The 23,517-nt window shown below is 36.6% G+C and overlaps 1 protein-coding gene across 3 annotated transcripts in view; it reads right to left on the reverse strand.

Annotated features, from left to right (window-relative positions):
- PAK5 (p21 (RAC1) activated kinase 5) overlaps nucleotides 1-23,517 on the reverse strand; it is a 395,791-nt gene that overhangs the window by 108,636 nt on the left and 263,638 nt on the right. The window contains exon 1 of one of the 3 annotated variants that reach the window (XM_069075403.1): nucleotides 6,821-7,203. The exons of the other annotated variants lie outside the window; for them this stretch is intronic. The gene's annotated coding sequence lies outside the window, so the exon portion shown is untranslated. Of the gene's footprint in view, nucleotides 1-6,820; nucleotides 7,204-23,517 lie in introns of those variants that run through there. 3 annotated transcript variants of the gene reach the window in all.

Genomic DNA, 23,517 nt, shown 5'->3' on the forward strand with positions numbered 1-23,517 from the left:
CAGGGAAGATTAAAACACAAATTCAGGAGAGGACAACATGGTCGTTATACCCACAGATGAAACCTCAAAGGAGAATATGAATTGATCTCAAGCCCCAAAAGCCTTCTTGGAAGAGCTCAAGAAGGATTTTAAAAGTCAAATAAGAGAGCTAGAAGAAAAATTTGAAAATACAATTGACAAAATGGAAAAAAAATTACACTGTAGAAAATAACTCCTTAAAAAGTAAAATTGGTTTGATGGACTTAGCCCTTCTCAGTAATGTAAGGTCCTGAAAAAATTCCAAGGGACACATGATGGAAAATGTCAACCACATACAGAGAAAGAATTATGGATTCAGAATGCAGAATGAAGCAGCCTATTTTCTTTTATATGTTTTTTTCTTTCTCATGTCTTCTCCCATTCATTATAATTCTTCTATGCAAGATGACTAATATGAAAGTGTGTTTAATAGGAATGTAGATGAGGAGACCATATCAGATTGCAAGTCATCTTGGTGAGGGAGTGGTAAAAAAATTTAAAACTTATGGAAGTAAATGTTGAAAATTAAAAATAAATAATTTAATAAAAAAGTACAATTGGCCAAATGGAAAAAGAGGTACAAAAGTTAACTGAAGAAAAAAATTGTTAAAATTTAGAATTGGGCATCTGGAAACTAATGACTCTGAATCAAGAATCAAACAATCAAAAGAATGAAAGAATAGAAGAAAATGTAAAATACCTAGTTGGAAAAACAATTGACCTGGAAAACAGATCCAGGAGAAAGAATTTAAGAATTATTGGTCTACCTGGGATCCATGATGAAAAAAAGAGCCTGGACAGCATCTTTCAAGAAATCATCAAGGAAAAGGACACCAAGTTCCTAGAATCAGAGGGCAAAATAGTCATCAAAAGAATCTACTGATCACCTCCTGAAAGAGATCCCAAACTGAAAACACCAAGGAATACTGTAGCCAAATTCCAGAAATATCAGATTAAGGAGAAAATATTTCAAGCTGTAAGAAAGAAACAATTCACATATCATGAAACCACAGTCAGCATCATTCAGGACCTTGCAGGTTCTTCAGTAAAAGATCAGAGGGCTTAGAATATGATATTCTGTAAGGCAAAGGAGCTTGGATTACAACCAAGGATCAACTACCCAGCAAAACTGAGCATGGTCATTCAGGGGAGGAGATGGACATTCAATGAAACAGGGGACTTCCAGACTTTTCTGATGAGAAGGCCAAAGCTCAATGGAAAATCTGATCTTCAAATATAGGGCTCAAGAGAGGCATAAAAAGATAAACAGGAAAGAAGAAAAGAAAAAAAATGTTATTCAATAATGTTTACATCCCTATATGGAAGGAGGATACTTATAAATCTTGAGAATTGTATATTGATTATGATATTTTAAAGAGATTTATGTAGACAGAAGGTGTGGTTGTAAATTAACTGATATGATGGTAAAAAAAAAACTAATTTAGGAGTACAAAGGGATTATAATTACAGAAGAGGAAAGGAGGTGGCAGAAAAATTACATCACATGAAGAAGCCCTAAAACATTATAGTAAAAGGAAAGAAGGGAGGAAGATGAGCATTATTTAAATTTTATTCTCATCAGATTTGATTCAAGGAGGGAATAACATACTCTGTTAAGTATAGAAATCTAACCTGCCTTACAGGTAGTAGGAGGGGAAAGGGGAAAGAAAAGGGAGGGAGATCAATGAATTGGGCATGCAACTGAAAAATCCAGAAAAAGAACAAATTAAAAATTCCTAACCAAATACTAAATTAGAAATACTGAAACCAAAGGAGAGATTAATAAATTGAAATTAAGAAAACTATTGAACTAATATGTAAAACTAAGAGCTTGTTTTATTAAAAAAACGATAAAGTTGATAAACCTTTGGTTAATTGATTTAAAAAAAGGAAAGAAGAAAACCAAATTACCAGTATAAAAAATAAAAAGGGTATATTTACCACCAATGAAGAGGAAATTAAAACAATAATTAGGAATTGTTTTGCCCAACTGTATGTCCATAAATTTGAAAATCTTAGTGAAATGGATGAATATTTACAAAAAGATAAATTGGTCAGATTAATAGAAGAGGAAGTAAAATACTTACCCCATCTCAGAAAAAGAAATTTAACAAGCCACCAATGAAAACCCTAGGAAAAAACCTCCAAGCTCAGATATACATATATATATATATGTATATACAAGTAAATTATATCAAATATTTGAAGAACAATTAATTCTAATACTTTATAGACTATCTGAGAAAACTGGCAAAGAAGGAGTACTTCCAAATTCTTTTTATGATACAAATATGATATTGATGGCTAGATGGGGAAGAGCCAAAACAGAGAATTTAGAAAATTATAGACCACTTTCCTTAATGAATATAGATGCAAAAACTTCAAATAAAATATTAGCAAAAAGATTACAGCAATTTATCAAGAGAATAATACACTTTGATTTATACCAGGAATGCAGGGCTGGTTCAATATTAGGAAAACTATCAGCATAATTGATAACAAATTGATAAAAAAGATCAAATTTTAAAAGTGCACAGAAGAGAACAAAAGAAAACTCACAAGGAAGCAAAGATGGATAATTCTCAACATGAGTATTATTTATCATATAGGCATTCTTGAAATGAAAATTTATGTAGTTTGGATTCTCTGTGATTTTATGTGCCTGTGTAATATGTATTAATATAGAATTATCATATATGGCTTGTTTAAGTATAATGCAGTTTCCCTATTTCTTAATTGAATTAATTTTTACTGTTACCTTGTCTGAAATGATTACTCTTCCTTTTTTGAGTTGACCAAAAGGATAGTATAACTTTTGCTGTAGCCTTGTATTTTAACTCTGTGAACCTTCATGTTTTAAGTATTGTGTGTTTTTTGTGAGCAATATATCATTAAATTCTGCTTTTTAAGCCATTCTGCTATCCTCTTGTATTTTAAGGGTGACTCTGTCCCATTCACATTTATGATGAAATGTCTAGTTTTCCCCCATCCTATCCTTTTATGCTTTCCCCTTTTTGACTCCTATCCTCACTTTTAAAAGGTAGTAAAAGAGGAGTGTGCTTGGACCTAGTGACCCACAATTCAAGTGGCCTGTTTATTTTCCACTGCTCCTCTTATTTGCTCCTCACTCAGTTCCCAATCACTGGTTTTCTCTCTTTTTTTTTCTTTCTTTTGAATCTCTCCTGTATTACCTATGCTTTAATAGTGGAGTTTCCGTTGCTTATGATCTATCTCTGAACAATATTATCCTTCCTTTACTCCTGGAAGTTTTCATTTGGGGCTTTTCTTTTAGAGGTAAACAGTAGATTCTATTTTTATTTTGCTTTCTGGTTTTAATAGATGTGGACAGTTTTACAGTTTCCTTAAATATGGCATTCAGGCTTTTTCATTGGTGATAGCTTTCAGGTGGTCACATGATTTTTAGATTCTCTCTCCCTGACCCATTTTCTTGGTCAGTCATTTTTGAATGGAGATATCTTTCATTTTCTTCTATTTTCCAATATTTTGTTTTTGATGAATACACTCTTGTTCTCATGGAGTCACTGATGTTTAATTTTCAAGGAGTATTTTTTTTAGTAGTTTACCACTTTATCTTCTAAGCTATTAATTCTTGATTTGGATATTTCTTTCACAGCTTTAATTTTATCCCTTACTTCATTTCCTCCAGGGACTCTTGTCTCTGTGACCAAGTCATTTTTTTTGAGACTCTACATGTAATTGTTGCTGTGTTGTTCTTTTCATCTTGGTTTTCCTCTTGGTCAGTGTTTGAGTCATATTTCTTCATTGTGTTTAGTGTCTTCTATTTCCTCATATTTTTAGCCTCAGTTCTTGATTTGGTATTTAATGCCTGGGCCAAACAGTGTCTACTCTCATATTTTTGGATATAGTAGCGCTGACCTTACTTTCTTGGTTTCTTACTACTGGCTTCTGCTTCTCTTGATAGATGTGTACTGAAAGTTTTGGTGGGTTTCAGTCTTCCTACTCTGAGCTTTGTGGTTGGCTGTCATAGATGAGGATGTTGGATAAACTCCTCCCCCTGACTGAGGCTTCCTTGATGACAGTGATGCCTCTTCTGTGGCTTTCCTTGTCCGGATACTGCTATCATTTACTATTCCTCCACTGTTTTCCTCTGTCAGGAGCTCTTTTGTACCCCCTGCCCTCTCTCACTACAATACCTTGGTCTACCTCCTTTCTCTGCCCCCATTTTTGTTGTCAGGACATTACCTCTTTTGAGCCCCCTAAGATCTAGCTGGTTATGGTGCAGCTTCACTCTATTGACCTCTTTGGGATTTTCCTTTTCCATACACTTACCTATTCAATGCCCCATGAACTCCAGCTGGTCAGGGCCCTGCAGTATCTGCTTGGTGAGAGCATGTCACTGATCTTGCTTCTTTGGGGCTTTCTCTGGTAAGGGTATTGCCAGAGGCTCTCTTAATAAAATCTTCCAAGCTCATCCTGGTTGGATCAGCCACAGTGGGACACATAGTACCTTGACCTCAAAATAGTGATGTTATTTTGGTCCCTCTTCAAGAACAAAGGATAACAACCAACCAACTATATACAAGACACTACATCATGAGGATAGAAAGATAAAATGTCTTGACTAGGTTAAATGATGGGTTCAATTAACAAGGTAAAAAACAATATCTTTATAAGTGTGGGATAAAGAGCCCAGGGGAGTAGAGCACTGTGTTAACCCTCTTTCCTGCCATATTTACAATAGGAGCACTTGCCTTCTGGCCTCTTTTGGGGAGCCCTGATGCATGAATTGCAAAGACAAAGCACTGGCTTTGTCTCTTGCTATGTAACTGAAAGGATTGGTGGTTACAGTCCTCTTGTAAGTAGCCTGGTCGGGTTTCCCAGAGGACCCTGAGGTATGGGTACATTGTTCACCTATGCAGTGACCCATAGTGGCTCCCTTTATAGCCTGCTGAAGCTACAAAGGACATATACATCCTTTGGCTTCTCCTAGTCGACATACCCACTAGTTTCTGGTTGCCCTCGTGTAGACCTTGGATGGGAGAAGGAGAATGCTGGCATTTCCCTTTTGTCTTCTTGATTATTGCTTTACCTGGTACTTTCCTAAAATCCTTTAATGGAATGCTTGTGAAAAGAGGCGGGCTACTCTAGGGTCTTTCAACATTGACATTTTCATCGCAAAAAAACAATTTGGCAGCTATGGGAAAGAATGTGGGGGGAGGGGACCAATGAAAAGGAATCATTTTTATTTTTCTTCACTTGTTACTAGTCTCAGCTTGTTCTGACTTTACTGTTTCTGTCATTCTTACAGGACCATGATGCTCCTTTGCATTCCTTCTCAGTCACCTGCCCTAATATCATTATCTGTATATATATATATATATATATATATATCTACTAAACTATTAAACAATTAATATATCTACTAACTAATTAAAATAATTGGTGAATCAGTTGGTGAATGAATTCCTCAATGATCCACATCAACCTTTTGGATACCACAACCTTTTGTTTTATACTTGTTTGTCCTTGTCATAAACATTCCATTTTTGAGGGCATTTGTTTGGAAAAATATCCCTAGAGAGAAGGTCTGACCTTACAAAACCAGTCAAACATGAAGGTTTCCAGAACTTGAACTCCATGAATATGATTCGTCACATTTTAAGGAAGATAAAGAAACATATTTTGCTTACTCTTACTGGATACAGGCCCAAGTGGGTACAATAAGAATACAATATCTCTGTAATTCCATTAAGCCTTTTTGGAAGCTCTAAAAAATTCTTATTAATAAAACATTACATTTATAAAGCAATCATTTTAACTTACTAAAATTACATCTGTTATCTTATTTGAAGACTCACATTTGATGACCTAGAAAGCTGAGAGGATAGATATTATCTTATTTTATAAAGGAAGAAGCTACAGTTGAAAAGTGCCCTGCCCAGAGTCACACGCATTGTAAGTGAAAGAACAGGACTGGAACCCAGGTTTGCCTTAACTCTTTCCACTGATTTGAACTTAACAGCTATCCAAAATGGTTATCAACACCTCATTGTTTCCTTCCCCCCACCCAATTTAGAAATATTAGTCAAAGATTGTGGCAGGCATGTACTGAGGCTCTCAAATGTCAAAGTTTTAGTTTGGATTCAGATTTAGATTTGTCATCATTCTGATTTATTCCAAGTCTTAGCACATTTCTCTCAGGTTCCTGCTGACATATAGAGTTCTGTTATCTCCCTCTTAAGCAATGAGCACTTTAGTTCTATTCTTTAATTTATCCTAGAAATTCAAAGGGCATGTGTGATGAAATTCTCCCACACCCTGTTCACACTCCTCAGCCTATCTATCATGAATGAGCTGGAGCTTTTCTGTAGCTATTTGGGCCACAACACTTCATGCCAGAAAATCATAAAGGCAAAGGCAGCGGATGTAGCTACTTAAGTGGTCCCTTAGAGTAAAATGCAGGTGTACCATCAGCCAAGATGCAAAGTATTTATGGATATGAATCCTTAGTGACAGCGAGCTGACTTGTAATATCTCTGGAATGGGGAAACCCTAGATGAGAAACCCCTCTCTATAATTCAGGTTGGCACTTTCTCTGAAACTCATAGTCTTGGAGAGTTGGCCAGGGCACTAAAAGCTTAAGTGACTTGCCCAGGGTCACAAAACCAGTCATTAATTCAGGTCTTCCTATTCCTAAAGGGTCTATCCACTGTACCATGATGCCTCTTATGGATTCCAATACATCTCCCCCTCCATACCCCTTTATGTGATAAAAATGGCAGCACTGACACATTTATCCTTTAGAAGACAAGGGACTTACCAATACAAAGTAAACTGTTTCCTAAAGCAGAGTTGCTGACAAGTATGCTGAAGACAGCCTTTCCTTTTGAACCATGGTGTTTCTGCAAATAGCTAACTCATTCCCTGCACAGGAGCCTACTTCCTGACAATCAATCTGTGAAATAATTTCTCTTTCTGTTGCTCCTCTCAATTTGGCGCTGTTTCCATAATTCCCTGTCTTCCATACCCTACAACATTTGGGATGTGGAGCTGGCATGGCCTGGGGTTTCAGCCAACACTTCCTTCCTCTAACAGCTGGCATGTCTAGCAGAGGTTTCTGTGGAATGACAAGATTTCTAGGCTCTGCTTGCATACTTAGCAGATGCTATTGTAAGGAAAGTGTTTTGATTCCCCTCCTCCCCCATCCTCCACCCTGAACTCATATTTACTGAAAGATAATGATTTGCAGAATCTGCAAATTCTGTGGGCTTGAAGTGAAAGTTGTAACTGAAAAGCAGTCTTAGACTTCGAAAATGGAAGAAAATCCCATTAAAGTTAGTTCGGGAAGTTTATTATTAAATTTAAAGTTATTAAAACCTTTTTTTGATAGTTCAACAATTATCTTGGGAAGATATTTGCAGGGATTTTTAAATTTATACCTAGATCCCATTACAATAGCCTTCTGATTGGTCACCCTTCCTCAATCAAGTCTCTCCTCCCTCCAGTCCATCCTCCATTTGGCTGCCAAATTGATCTTCCTAAAATTCAGGTCTGACTATATCACTCCCCTCTTCAAGAAACTCCAATAGCTCCCTATTACTTCCATATAAAATCCTCTGCTTTTTTCAAGGCTTTTACTACGTGATTCCTTCCTACCTTTCTTTTTTTTTTTTTTTAAACTTTACTCACTTCAACTGTGACACTCCAGGGACACTGACCTTCATCCTGTTCCTCACAAATGACACTCCACTTCCTGATGGAGTGAGTGGCTGACCCACATGCCTGGAATACTCTCCCTCCTTTTCTCTACTTTATGATTTCCTTCAAAACTCAGCTCAAATCCTACCTTCTTCAAGGTCTCTTACAGTCCAACTGCACTATACCCTGCTATTGCTAGAGACTTCCTTCTGAGATTAGTTCCAATTTACTCTGTATATCTTGCAAATATATAGTTTACATGCTGTCTCCCTGGTTAGAACATGAGCTCCTTGAGGGCAGGAACAACTTCTGCCTTTTTTTCTATCCACAGATTTCAGCACAGTGTCTGGCATACATGAAGCACTTGCTGCTTGTCAACTCGACTTTAAGGAATAGAAAACTAGATACACATTTTACTACTTGTCTGAGTAAAATGCTTTTTAAGGGATAATGTTCTAAAATGAGAGACACTGGGGAAGTAAAATCAATAACAGTTAGCAATTGTTGAGATATGTGGTATGTATGAGAAGGAAGAGTGAAAGATTATCCTGGATTGTAAATCTGGGTGACTGGAAAGATAATGGTACTCTCAGTAGAAATAGGGAAATTTGGAAGAGGGAGAGATTAGGTTTAAAAGACCTTTATTGAGGTAAACCTGATACAATAAGTTTATGACCTGCAAGCAGACTTTACCCAAGTGTTTACACAATATACATTCTTTATTGAAGATCAAAAGTCTATATCAGATTCTTTCAGAGATACTGAAAATGGTTTTAAATAACATCATAAAATGTGTTTTAAAATTATTCAATTTAACTGTGAATTTGTAAACTCTTAAGCTGAATCTGACTGCATCCATTCTTACTCTGTTTCTCGATTTTAGAAATGCTAAATGATTCACTGGCAATTATTCATTAAATGATAACCTGAAGAATCTAAATGTATGATACACTATTTATAGCAAGTACCATTTTTAACACAGCTGCTTCCAGTAAACTTTTTAAAATTCATTATTTTTTATATTTAATATTTTATTTTCCCCAATTATATCTAAAACATTTTAGCATTTATTTTTAAAACTTCAGATTCCAAATTCTGTCCCTTCCTCCTTTCCCACCCCCACTTATTGAGAAGGCAAGCAGATTAATATAGGTTTTACAAGTGCAGTCATGAAAAATATATCCATAACAGTCATGTTGCGAAAAAAAAAGAGATTATAAAAATGTCAAGAAAAAGAAATTTAAATAAAAAAAAACACATATGCTTCAATCTGTATTCAGACACCATCAATTCTTTCCCTGGGGATGGATTGCATTTTTCATCATACAGAGTTGTCTTGAATTGTTGAATTACTGAGAATAGCTAAGTCATTCCTAACTGGACATCTTACAGTATTGCTGCTATCTTGTACACAGTACAATTCACTTTATATCAACCCATGCAAGTCTTCCCAGGCTGTTCTAAGAGCACCCTGTTCATCATTTCTTATAGTACATTGGTATTCCCTCATAATCATATGTTCAGCCATTCTCCAATTGATAGGTATCCCTTCACCTTTTAACTCTTTACCCCCAGAAAAGAACTACTAGAAATATTTTCATATTTATATGTTCTCTTCCTTTTTGTTCTTCATCTCCTTTGGGATACAGACCTAGTAGTGGTATTGCTAGATCAAAGGGTATATATGGTTTCACTGCCCTTCAGGCATAGTTCCAAATTGCTCTAAAGAGTGGGTGAATCACCACTTCACCAAGAATGCATTAAAGGATCATCTTTCCCACATCCCTCCCATTATTTGTCTTCTACATTTTCTGTCCTATTACTCAATCTAATAGTTATGAGCTAGTCCTCAGAATTATTTTAATTTGCATCTCTCCAATGAATAGTGAGCTAAAGTAGTTTTTCATGTAGTTATAGATAGGCTTGACCACTAACCTGAAAACTGATCATACCATAATCACTTCTCAACTGGGGAATGTTTCTTATTTATATACAATTGACTCAGTTCTCCATATGATGGGAGAAAAGAGGCCTTTACCAGAGAAACTTACTTCAATATTTTTTTCACACTTGCTATTGTTAACTGTATTTCCTTCCATGCTATCCCCCCATTTATTCTATTCTCTCTCTCCTTTCATCCTGGCCCTCCTCAAAAGTATTTTGCTTCTGATTACTCCTATATGCCATCCCTTCTACCACCCTCCCTTTCTTCTCTTATCCCCTTCCTCTCCTACTTTTCTGTAGGGTAAGATAGATTTTTATACCAAATTGAGTGTATATGTCATTCCTTCTTTCAGTTCCTTCTGAAGAGAGTAAGTTTCACTCACTTCCCCTCTCCCCCCTCCTCGTTAACCTTCACTGCAAAAGCAATTTCTTACCTCTTTTATGTGCGATAATTTACTCCATTCTACCTCTCCCTTTCTCTTCTTCCAGTACATTCCTCTCTCTCCTTCATATTCAACTCATCCCTGTGCTCTCTGTGTATACTCCTAACTATCCTAATAATGAGAAAAATCTTATAAGTTATAAATATCATCTTCCCACGTATGAATGTAAAGCATTTAACCATATTAAATCCCCTTCCTGATTACTTTTTAAAATTTCTCTTGCATCTTGTATTTATTTGAAAGTCAAATTTTCTATTAAGTTCTGGTCTTTTCAAGTGTAGTAAATACAGTCCTGGAGTCAGGAGGACTTGAATTTCAATCTGGCCTCAGATACTTGACACACTTACTAGCTGTGTGACCTTGGGCAAGTCAGTTAACCCCTATTGCCTTGACTTGCCCTCTCCAAAAAATAAAAAAAAATGCTTGAAAGTCCTCTATCTCATTGAATGTCCATTTCTCCCCCTGAAGAACTCTACTTAGTTCTGCTGGGTAGTTGATTCTTGCTTGTTGGTCCAAGCTCCTTTGCCCTAAAGAATATTATATCTCAAGCCCTCTGACCCTTTAATGTAGAAACTGCTAATTCTTGTGTTACCCTAACTGTGGCTCCACCATACTTGAATTGCTTCTTTCTGACTGCTTGCAATATTTTCTCCTTGAATGAGAACTCTGGAATTTGGCTAAAATATTTTTGGGAATTTTCATGTTGGGATCTCTTTCAGGAGGTGATTGGTGAATTTTTTCAATTTCTATTTTATCCTCTGGTTCTAAAATATAGGGGTAGTTTTCCTTGATAGTTTCTTGAAAGATGTTTTTTTCTAGGTTGTTTTTTTTTTTATCATGGCTTTCAGGTAATCCAATAATTTTTAAATTCTCTCTCCTTTTCCAAATCAGTTGTTTTTCCAGTGAGATATTGCACATTGTCTTATATTTTTTTTTATTCATTTGGTTCTGTTTTATTGTTTTTCGATTTCCCATGAAGTCATTAGCTTCCATTTTCTCCATTCTATTTTTAGGGACTTATTTTCTTAGTGAGCTTTTAGACCTCCTTTTTGATTTTGTCAGTTCTGCCTTTTAAGGTATTCTTCTCCTCATTGGCTTTTTGGACCACTTTTACCATTTGGCCTACTTTAATTTTTAAAGTTCTATTTTCTGTAGTAGTATTTTTTTTGTGTGTCTCTTTTATCAAACTGTTGACTCATTTTTCATGAATGTCTTGCATCACTCTCATTTCTCTTCCCAATTTTTCTTCTAGATTTCTTTCTTGATTTTCAAAATTCTTTTTGAGCTCTTCCATGACCTAAGACTAACTCATATTTTTCTTGAAAGCTTTGGATGTAGGACCTTTGACTTTGTTTTCTTCTGAGTGTGTGTTTTGATTTTCCTTGTCACTATAATAATCTGAGGGTTTTCCCCCATTATTTGCTCATTCTTTCTAGCCTATTACTTAATGTTTAACTCTTTATTAAAGTAGGGCTCTTACAGGATGAAGGGTGCACTGTCCCAATGTTCAAGGATTTTTGTGCAGCTGTTTTCAGAGATACATCTAGGGAACTGCAAGTTTTCAGTTCTTCCAGGGTGGTATGACATAAGGAGAGGTGTTTACTCCTCAAGCAACCACAAAGACTCTTTTCTGCCCTGGAAATGTGAGGAGGGCTCCCCCACCCCCTCAGCTGTGGCTGCAAGCTCTGACATGCTAGTGCTCCCCCTTGCCTGGGGACTGCTGCCCAGGACTGTGACCTGGATCCAAGTATGGGAAAAGCAACAGAGACCTGCCTCTGTGCTAGCAAAAAGACTCTCCTTCTGACCAGCTATTCAGACCCTTTACCATCTATGGGCTGAGAACTCTGGAAGCAGTCACCGCTGCTGCTGCTGAGTCAATTACTCCCAAAGCTTGTTCCTAGTTTGCTAGGGCTGGGGCTATGCTGGAGTTTCCTGGACTAGACTATACTCCACTTTCACCCAGTTGCAACAAACCTTTCCTGCCCACCTTCTAAGTTCTTGGCATCTGTGATCCGAAGGGTCTGAGAACTGCCGCTGGTAGTGATGCAGTTCTCCCTAAGGCTTGCTTCCTGTTTTCTGGGGCCTAGTCTGTACTTATAAAGCCAGTGCTGGACTGTGCTCCTCTCTCACCTTTGAGCAACAGATTTTTCCTGTCGACCCTACAACTTGTCTTGGGCTGGAAATTTGTTTCATTCCTTATTTTGTGGATTATGCTTTTCTAGGATTTGTTTAGAGTCATTTTTTGAATGTATTTGGAGGGGTTTGGGGAACAGCTCTGGCAAGTCCCTGCCTTTGCTCAGTAATCTTGGCTCCACCTTTCCTTCCATTAAATTTTTAAAATAAATGTGATTACTAAAAAGCATTGGAATCAATTACAGTATTTCTGAGATAATCAGAATGCTAGCTTTATCACTGATAAAAATACAACCTATAGTTTAATCCTGTCACTTGAAAATATATAGCAAAGTAGAATGAACTTTAGAATTGGCCAGTAGTACAAATGATACCCATGATTATAATTTTGTGTCCTACTTCTTTAAAAAATTTCTAATGAGAATAAAGCCTTTTAGATTAAAAAAAAGAATGTCAAGAAATAAATTGAGTCTGGGGTTTTTGTTTGATTGACAAAGAATTTCTTGAAAGGAAACACCAACAGAGTTTATAGATGGAGGAGAGATTCAGTTAGTAAAGATTTAGTAATGATAGACAACAGTCGTGTGAGAAAATGAGACAATCTTTAGAAGGAAATAACATTAAATTATGGAGAATGTCAAAGTTGAAAGGCACCAGAGAGACCACCTGGTCCAATCTATACTGAAACAAAAATCCCCTATATAACATATCCACCCAGTGGTCACCCTGACTCTTTGTGAGCACTTCCAGGAATAGAGAAGCTACTGCCTTTGGAAATCACCCACCTTTGAATGTCTCCAAAGTTAGGAAATGCTTTCCCAAGGTGAAATGATATCTGTTTCTCCAACAACTTCTGCCAATTAATTGTTTCTACTTTCTCAGGCCAAGCAAACTAAGTCTAATTCCTCTTTTGCGTTTTGTGCCTTCAAATACTTCAAGACAATTGTTTCAAATTCTCTCATCCATCCGTCCAACTTGTCAAAATTCTTTCCAGGACTAAATGTCTTTGGCAGTTTTGATAAGCATGCTATCCATGTTTTCATGAAAGTCAGTGATAAACATTTCAAATAGAACAGGTGAAAGGAAGATCTTTTGAGTACTCTATTAAAGATCTCCCTTCAGTTTGACATTAATCTATTATTGAATATTCTTTGGGTTTGGTCATTTATTCAGTTCTGAATGAACTTAACTATATTATCTTCTAGATAAGTGGGGTCTGAAGTAGGGTCCAAGGATCCCTCAGGTATTAAGGCATGACTCCAAGAGGTGTGTGATCAAACAACTGGATGATGGGGAAATGTGTTGCAATACTCTCTGTGATAAGTTAATCATGAGGCTCATTTTCAACACAACCACACCTGTCATTGTTCACCTATTACCACCACCACTCCCAACTCTGCCCTCTCTCACAGCATGCAGGCAACCAGCCTTCAGATTTTATCACTAGATTTAAGTCCCTCAGGTAATTATACCAAATCCAAACCCAAAGACCCACAGCAGCAGCTAACAAGTGCCATTGGAATAATTTCTTCCCTGTTCCCCCATTAAACCTACCAACTGTCCCTCAGATCACTACATACCTATAACAGAAGCCTCTGAAAGGGCAGGTTCAATATTCTAGAACAGTGACCAATCATGGTCCTTCCCCATATCTCTCCTTCATATTCAGTAGAACACAGGAGGAGCAGACATGGAAGGGTTGTGATCTGCACTAAAGATCCCAATATCTTCTAAACTTATTTCTGTCTAGGTTATTACATTCTGCTGGTCACCTCACTTTGCAAACTCTCTGTCATTCTCAACTCATATCCAAGCAGTTGCCAAATCAGGACATTTCTATCTATGCAGCATCTCTCATATAGGTTCCGTTCTCTCTACTCACACAGTTGATGTGTGGTCCTCATCAACCCTCTTCTAGATTTACGTAACAGACTTTAATTGGTTTTATTGCTTCAAGTCTTGCTCCTTTCCAATCTATCCCTTATGCACCTACTGAAGTGATCATAATAAAATGATCTGACTATATCACCTCATTATCAACAGAGGTCACTGACCCTATTAAGTCTAGAACAAATATAGGGTTCTCTGTTTAGCATTTAGCACCCTTCACAACCTAGCCCTACTCTACCTTTCTAGATTTACTATTCATTTCTCCTCTTTTTGCACACCATGGTCCCACTAACATGGTTTTCTTCCTTTTCTTCACCCTTATACAAAACCACAACTAAATATGGAAATCTGAATAGGAAATTAAGGTATAATATTATACATTAAGCAAAACTATATAAAGAATGAGAAATGGCTTTGTTTATATTGAAAACTCTCTGCTGTACTGAAATCAAAGACAATTTGCTTTTACTTGTTTGTGCATTGTCTATGGTGAATATTTACACAGAGAGAAAGAATATTCCTGCTGAAAAGCTGTTATGTTCACTTGCTTTCATAATTTATTACTTGATTGCTATATTGTGTATCTTACCATAAAAAGTGAGAAAAAGCAATTTACCTGTTCGTCTAGCTACATGGATCAAATTAACTGGATAATTAATCCCCAATACAACTTATTACTTATAGACTCACACTATTTCCTGGGACACACACAGAAACATTTTTTTTCCAGAAATAAGTAAGTATATTCAATAACTCTGTTCTCAGGAACAAAAAAAACATTTTTGGTGCCATTGATAAAATACATTTGACAACATTTTATTTCATCTTTATCCCATAGAATCATAGATTTAGAACTAAATGGAATCTTAGCAGCTATTGAATCTGACCATCTCATTTTACAGATGAGGAAACTGAGGCCCAGGGAGGTTAAGAAGCTTTTTCAAGATGACAGAGTTAAGTGAGGCAGGTTTTGAACTCATGTCTCCCTGACTCTACCTTCAGTGTTTTCTCTATTCTACCACCTATGTGCCTCTAAAATTTGTTTTGTATATATTTTGCAATGTACTACATGTATATTATCTAAAATATATATTCACATGTTGAGGATGCATGGTCATTTTTCTTGTGGGAAACATGAAAAGAAAGCTTTGAGCTCAAAAACAAACTGTCACAAAAGGATGGTTTTCTTTTCAGATGGGGTTGAGTGGTAGAATATCTTTTATTTAAGCATGTTTTGAGAGATTTTATTAAATGCTTTCTAAGATTCAGGCATACTATGTCTGTGGTGTTTCTATGACCAGTTTAATAACCCTATCCAAAAAAGAAAGCCATCAGTTTGTCATCAGTTTTTCACAATTTGATTTACATAAACCAATAGCAGCTTACAGTGAGTATTGCTTCTTTTTCCACCTCATGAACTCTTCAATTAATAAATGAATTCCAGAATTTTTCCATAAATAGAAAGCAAGCTAACTGAGAGTTTGGATGTATTCTTTGCCTTTATGCTTGCATCCTGAAATCAGGAAGACCTGAGTTCAAATCTGATCTCAGACACTTACTAGTTGTGTGAATTTGGTCAGGTCACTTAGCCTGTTTTCTTTAATCCACTGGAAAAGGAAATGGTAAACCAATCCAGTATCTTTGACCATGGATAGTATGGTGCATGGGGTCACAAAGTGTCAGACGTGACTGAACAACTGAACAACTACAATGACAATAACAAGAAGGCACTGAGTATTGAGAGAATTCACGTTCTCCTAGATTGATTTCTTTGCTAACTTTTCTCAGTCCTTTAGGTTTATTGATAGCTTGAGAAAAATACAGTTAAAATCTTAGTATAGTAGAATCTGATCTGCTTAAGGAGACAGATGCAACTCTAATAGATGTGCTATTTTTGACAGTTGGTTTTGAGATACAGGTGAACTGCCAGAAGGATTATATTTACAATTAAACATTTTCCTTTTAAAGAAAAAACAACTTTGCTTGCAATATAACAGCTAGGCTTTCCCTTCTGCAAGAGGTAGTCTATATTTTTAAAATATATACTTTCTACCTGGATATATTCTAAGTGATAGTAGCACATTGCCCAACACATAGTAAATGCCTAATAAATGCTTGACTTGACTTGAATAAAATACTTGTATTATGGAAGAACATACTCATATAACTAATGCTATATTTTAAAGTTTTATGATAGCATTTCAAACCACTTACCTTTGGTATTCATTCAATAAAATTGAATCAGAGATAACCCTCTCAAAATATAAATGTACACATACATACACTCATACACATATTTCCTTTTTTAATACCTCAGTTCCTTATCTGTGACTGTAGATAACATAACCTTCAGGCATGGGCCAAGTGGTAAATTAAGGCAGCTATCTGCTGAATTCCAAGTTACAAGCTCTCTGCTACTCAGGAAAACCCCAAATAACCATTTTCTTTAACATCATCAGACAGATGAGTCCCCAGTCTGGTCAGCTCAATACTTCTGACTGAACTGGCAGAGAAACACACCAACTTCAATTCATACTGGGCAGTAAAAATTAGGAACCAGCCCAGGGACAAAGGAAAGAAAATGAATTCATTGGAATGATGAGTAGAATACCTGAAATTTAAGTTTTCATGTGCAAAGAAGGACTTAATTTTTTAAATGAAATTTTAATTAATGAATTCAGTCTTAATATCACAGTAAATTCTGGATGGACAAGTCTTTACTGATGAAGGAAAACCATTAAATAAAACCAGTTAGCACTATGACCAAGTCTGATAGCATATGAAACATTTGGTACATGCAGTCCTCCAACTCTCTAAAGAAAGGAGGTACTATTTTTTTAAACGTTTGTTTTTCAAACTTTTGAGTTCCAGATTTTTTCCCTTCCTCCTTCCTCACCTACTCCCACTGGGAAGACAAGCAGTTCAATATAGATTGGACATATGCAAATACCCAAATAATTTCCATAGTTGTCATATTGTGAAAGACCAACTATATTTCCCTCCATCCTATCCCACCCCCCACTTATCCCATTTTCTCCTTTTACCCTATCCCTTTTCAAAAATGTTTGCTTCTAACTACCCTCTCCCCCAATCTCCTCTCCCTTCTATCATCCCCCCTCTTATCCCCTACTCCCCTATTTTCCTGTAGGGTAAGATACCCAATTGAGTGTGTATATTTTTCCCTCCTTAGGCCAAATTCAATGAGAATAAGGGTGTTCCACTTATTTCACCTTTCTGTTCTTCCCCTCTGTTGTAAAAGTTTTCTCTTGCCGCTTTTATATGAGATAATTTACCCCAATATATCTGCTCCTTTCTCCTTATACCAATAAATTCCTCTCTCACCTCTTAATTTTACTTTTTAGATATCATCCCTTCATATTAAACTCATCCTGTGCCCTCTGCCTATGTATAAATGAACATACATATGCCCACATGTACATATATATTTATATACACATACACCCTCCTATACATACATGCATATATATGTATGTATACATACACACATTCCCTTCAACTATCCACATATTGAGAACAGTCTTATGAGTTACAATTATCATTTTTCCATGTAGGAATGTAAATAGTTAAACTTTAATAAGTTCCTTATGATTTCTTTTTTCCTGTTTACCTTCTCGTGCATTTCTTGCTTCTTGTATTTGAAAGTCAAATTTTCTGTCCAGCTCTGGTTTTTTCATAAAGAATTCTTGAAAATACTCTATGTCACTGAATGACCATATTTTCCCCTGTAGTATCATACTCAGTTTTGCTGGGTAGGTGATCCTTGGTTTTATTCCTAGCTCCTTTGACCTCTGGAATATCATATTCCAAACCCATTGATCCCTTAATGTAGAAGCTGCTAGGTCTTGTGTTATCCTGATTGTGTTTCCACAATACTAAAATGATTTCTTCCTGACTGCTTGCAGTATTTTCTGCTTGACTTTGGAACTCTGGAATTTGGCTATGATATTCCTAGGAGTTTTCTTTTGGGGGTATTTTTCAAGAGGTGATCAGTGAATTTTTTCAATTTTTATTTTGCCCTCTGGTTCTAGAACATCAGGGCAATTTTCCTTGAGAATTTCTTGAAGGATAATTTGTAGGCCCCTTTTTTTTGATCATGGCTTTCAGGTAGTCCAATAATTTTTAAATTATCTCTCCTGGATCTATTTTCCAGATCAGTGTTTTTTCCAATGAGATATTTCACATTGCCTTCTCTTTTTTCATTTGGTTGAATCTCTTGTATAGTGTCTTGATTTCTCATAAAGTCATTAGCTTCCAATTGCTCCAATCTTATTTTGAAGGAGTTATTCTCTTCAGTGAGTTTTTGAAATTCCTTTTCCATCTGGCAAATTCAGAATTTTAAGGCATTCTTCTCCTTACTGGCTTTTTGTGCCTCTTTTGCCATTTGAGTTAGTCTGTTTTTTTAAGGTGTTATTTTCTTCAGAGTATTTTTGGGTCTCCTTTAGCAGGCTGTCAAATAGCTTTCCATGATTTTCTTGCAACATTATTATTTCTCTTCCCAATTTTTCCTCTACTTCTCTTACTTGATTTTCAAAGTCCTTCTTGAGGTCCTCCATGGCCTGTAACCAATTCATATTTTTCTTGGATGCTTTTGATGGAGGAGTTTTGACTTTGCTATCTTCCTCCTACTCCATTCCTTGATACTTTTTGTCCCCCCAAAAAGGAATCTATGGTTTGATTACGTTTCCCGGGCTTGCTCATCTTGCCAGTCACTTACTTGACTTTTGTGTATTTTGCCATAGTAGAACTCTGCTTCCAGAATGGAGAGAGCTTCATCCCAAATTGCTGGGGTTTTAGCAGCTGCTGGAGCCATTCTGGAGCCATTCTCTACATTCTCTTGGGTGCCCTCTCTACAGACACCGCAAGCCTGGCTCACTGGTCGCACATCCCAGGACCACCACCCAAGATCGTGATCCAGATCCAAGCAGGTTAAAGCAAGAGTTATTACTCTCTGAATGGTTGCTTGGTGCCCCTGCAATCTTCAAGCCAGGAGTTCCTGAGATAGCCAGGCAATGGCAGTTGCACAGCCACCACGGGAAGCATTATTTTTCATGTTGTCTGGGGCCATGATTGGTCATTACAATCCCACATTTGAATGTTCTTTACACTTAAATAAAAGTAGTCACTGGATATATACATTTTTTTATTCTGCCTCTTTGACCTGTATTAATTTGTACAAGTCTTACAATGTTTTGCTGCTGAATTCTTCACATTTATAATTTCTTTCTGTATGATAATGATCTGTACTATTAATACAGTACAATCTCTTTAGCCATTTCTCAATCAAAGGACACCAATTAAGTTTCATGATTTTTTGCTACCTAGTGTGTTTTATTATGAAGTTTATTTTACAAAGGACCTTTCTATTTTTAATCTCCTTGGGATATATATATGCTACATAATAAATATTATAATGAATGTAATATCTATAAAATTTTCCCATATAATCAATATTATATATACATGTATATACATGTGAATATACATGTATATTCACATACATATGTGTGTCTAGAAATCAGATCCCTGGGCCTAAGTGTATAGTATATTTTCCAGAGTAATTCCAAATTGTTCTCTGGTATGACTGGATCAATTCATAGCTTCCATGAATCCAAAATTCAATGAACATCATTCCAGGTAAATGGGCTAAAGGGGTGGGGAGATGTTGAATAAAATACATGTGGATTTTTTTTTCTTACACTCATCCTGGTACTTGGTTCTTCCAATGTACAGACTAGGCAGAATAGTGTGAATGTGGTGGCAGCTGCTCATTTCCTCCTCCCAATTAGACATTGGGGGCAGCACTTGGCACCTTGCCCCCTGTATCTCGCAGGAGCCAAAACAACTTCTGAGAAGAGGAAAGGACCAAATTAACACAGTTTTACAATTCCTTCTCTGAGAAGGTCCTCAGGTTTTGGAGTGAATGGGGCCACAAATTCCTAATATGCTGCCAAAGCCTTACTGTCCATTTTCAGAATCCTGTGATCAGAAACCTCACTGGTTCTTGTTTCTGGTGCACTCATTATGTGTCTCCAAACTAAAAAGAATGACTCATGTTTCTCCAATTACTGGCCTCCATAATGTGGCTGTGAACCAGGAAGGAGGTGACATATATTCACTTTGCAGGCTGGTTAGGTCAATGTGAAAACAGATGTCATATTTACAGATGAATTCTAATTAGTCTGCAAACCAAAAGTCAAATAGCATGTACCCATGGCCCAAAGAAATCAGCACATGCTTAAGGCAATCAGGCAGAAGGCCTAAAATAAATTGTAATACATTGCACATTTCATTTCTAATAGACTAGGTTTTTTGCATTAATTTCATGGCTCAGTAATCTCTGCAGACAGGTGCTTCTGTTCTCTTGTCCTTCAGTTGCAAAGATCAGTATGAGAGAGTAGGCAAAATGAGGAAGAGGAGGAAGGAGACCATATGTTGGCCATAATAATACAAAATCAATACAGCAATATCTTTGCGGGCCCATAAATTTCCAGAACCTATTTGCAGAGCACTTCATCTGAGCACACTTTAGGGCTTAAATTCTTATTTTTGTTTCTTAGAAGCATGAGGGGTTATGTCATCACTGGCATCCATAAGAGCATTTGTCAATAACTATTCTGGATTCCTTCTACAAGCAGAACATCCCTTTATTTTACAGATTATTCAACAGGAAGAAATCTTTTAGGATTAAATACTGCCAGATATATAAAAAATATCACAAAAAGGTTGTGAAATCATTTGTTTCCTCTTAAGGATTGTTCCTGAGGTGCTGCTATAATGTGCTGTCAACTTGCCTCCACTGGCTGGAGTACTCTGGATGCAGATTTCTGCTCTGGTCCAAAGTTGCCTAGCATATGATAATGATGAAGAATTCAGAGAAATCCACATGAACTAATGCAAAGTAGCAAAATAATGAGGATAATTAATACAGTGATCACAATGCTGTAATGGAAAATAACACTGAAGGACTTCAGAACTTTGACCCATAGTGATTTAAGGGGACTGAGGCCTAAAGGAGGTCTCCTGACTCTTTGGAGAGGGATGGCAGATCACTGGGCAGGGGAAGAGCAATACTTTCCCACATATGGTCAAAGTGTTGGTATGCTTTGCCTAATTGTACTTATTTGTTACAAGGAGGATTTGGGGGTGAAATCACTGGGAAATAACAGTGCCATTAAAAAAAAAAGTATCAATAAAACTTTTTAAACAATATCAACATGTGTTCTATCCATGTTTTCTATCATGTCACCCTTTCTGCTTAATCCTCTTTCTTTCCTTCATTCCTTTTTTCTTTTTTTTATTCTTCTCTCTCTGTCTCTTTGTCTCTCTCTGTCTCTCTCTGTCTGTTTCTGTCTCTCTTTCTCTCTGTCTCTGTCTCTGTCTCTCTGTCTCTGTCTCTCTTTGTCTCTGTCTCTCTCTCTGTCTGTCTCTGTCTTTCTCTCTGTCTCTCTCTCTCTCTCTGTCTGTCTCTCTCAGCAATTAGGGTTAAGTGACATATCCAGGGTCACACAGAAAGTAAGTGTCAGAGGTCACATTTTAACTCAGGTCCTCCTGACTCCAGGGTCAGGGCACTGCACCACCTAGCTGCTCCTTAACCTCATTATTTCTACAGTTAAATTTGACTTACAAAGAATAAGCAGAAGTGGCATGGTATATGGGATAGAATGGGGGTTTGGAGTTAAAAAGACCTGGATTCAAGTCTCACCTGTGATACTAACTACCTATTTAGCTTCTAGGCAAGTCACTTAACTTTTTTGTGTACTGGGTAACTCCCTAAGATTTATTTAATGTCATAGATGGTTGTGACCTGCTTTTAGTGGAAGGAATTTCCATATTAAGAATTCCCTATGAATTAATGAAAAAAGCAATGAAGGTGTCCTAACCATACCAGATCAAAAAATACATTATAAAGTGGCAATCATCAAAACTACTTGGTACTAGATAAGAAATAGAGAGATAGATCAGAGGAATAGGTTAGGTACACAAGATATGTTAATAAATGACCACTGTTTGATAAACCCAAAGACTCCAACCTCTGGGATAAGAACTGTGCATCTGACAAGAACTGGTGGGAAAACTAGAAAACAATTGGACACAAACTAGGGATAGACCAATATCTCATACTATATATACCAAGTTATGGTAGATATGGGTACATGATTTAGAAATAAAGGGTGACACCATAAGTAAACTAGGAGGGCAAATAATAGTTTTCCTGTCAGATCAATGGAGAAGGGAATAATCTGTAAGCAGATAAGTGGTAGAGAGCATTTAAAAATGTAAAATGGATAATTTTGATAATAGTAAGTTACAAAGCTTTTGCACAACCAAAATCAATGCAATAAAGATTAGAAGGAAAGCAGAAAGTGTCTTTAATAAAGGTTTCATTTCTTAAATATATAAAGAACTGAGTCAACCTCATTAACAATGTGTACATTCCTAGAAAGTACACTGCCAAGGTAAGTGAACATATCCACGTTGTTTGAATGCAAAATGTATACCTGCCAAAAAGACTGCTTTATGAAGAATTCACACAAGGCAAGCATTCACATGGTGGTCAGAAGAGGTGATACAAGGACACTCTCAAGGTCTCTTGCAAGAACTTTGGAATCGATCATGTGATATGTGAGACTGACACATGATCATTCAGCATGGCATGCCCACACGTGCTGTGTTCTATGAGCAAAGCAGAATTGAAATAGTTCAAAGAAAATGCAAGATGTGCAAATTTGAAGAATCCACTCCAAATGTTCACAGACTATTTGTGCCTAGCCTGTGGTAGAGCATTCCAAGCTAATATTGCTCTGATCAGTCACAGTCGGACACATTGAACCTTGATTTCAGCATAGTGATGTCATTTTTGTCCTCTTCAAGAATGAAGGACAACAACCAACCAACCAGCCAGCCAACCAGATAGTCATATTATAAGAATACAAGTCATCCCCCAATTGACAAATGGTCAAAGAATATGAACAGGCAGTTTTCAGATGAAGAAATCAAAGCTATTTATAGTCATGTGGAAAAAAATGTCCTAAATCACTATTTTAAAAAATTAATTTATTTTAAATTTTCAACATTCATTTCCACAAGATTTTGAGCTCCAAATTTTCTCCCCATCTCTACCTCCCCCCACACTCCAAGATGGCATGCATTCTGATTACCCCTTTCCCCATTCTACCTCCCTTCTATCACAACGCTCCTCTCTCCTGGCATCCCCTCTTATTTTCTTATAGGGCAAAATAGTCTACTCCATTGCCTGTATATCTTATTTTCCAGTTGAAAGGTAAAAACATTTTTTTTTACATTTGTTTTAAAACTTTGAGTTACAAATTCTTTTCCTTCTTGCCTCCCCACCCACCCTCATTGAGAAGACAAGTAATTCAATATAGGT

Source organism: Petaurus breviceps, unplaced genomic scaffold (assembly GCF_028583685.1).
Source record: "Petaurus breviceps papuanus isolate PSGF00001 unplaced genomic scaffold, PetGlider_PUasm1.0 90919, whole genome shotgun sequence".
NCBI classification, from domain to species: Eukaryota; Metazoa; Chordata; class Mammalia; order Diprotodontia; family Petauridae; genus Petaurus; species Petaurus breviceps.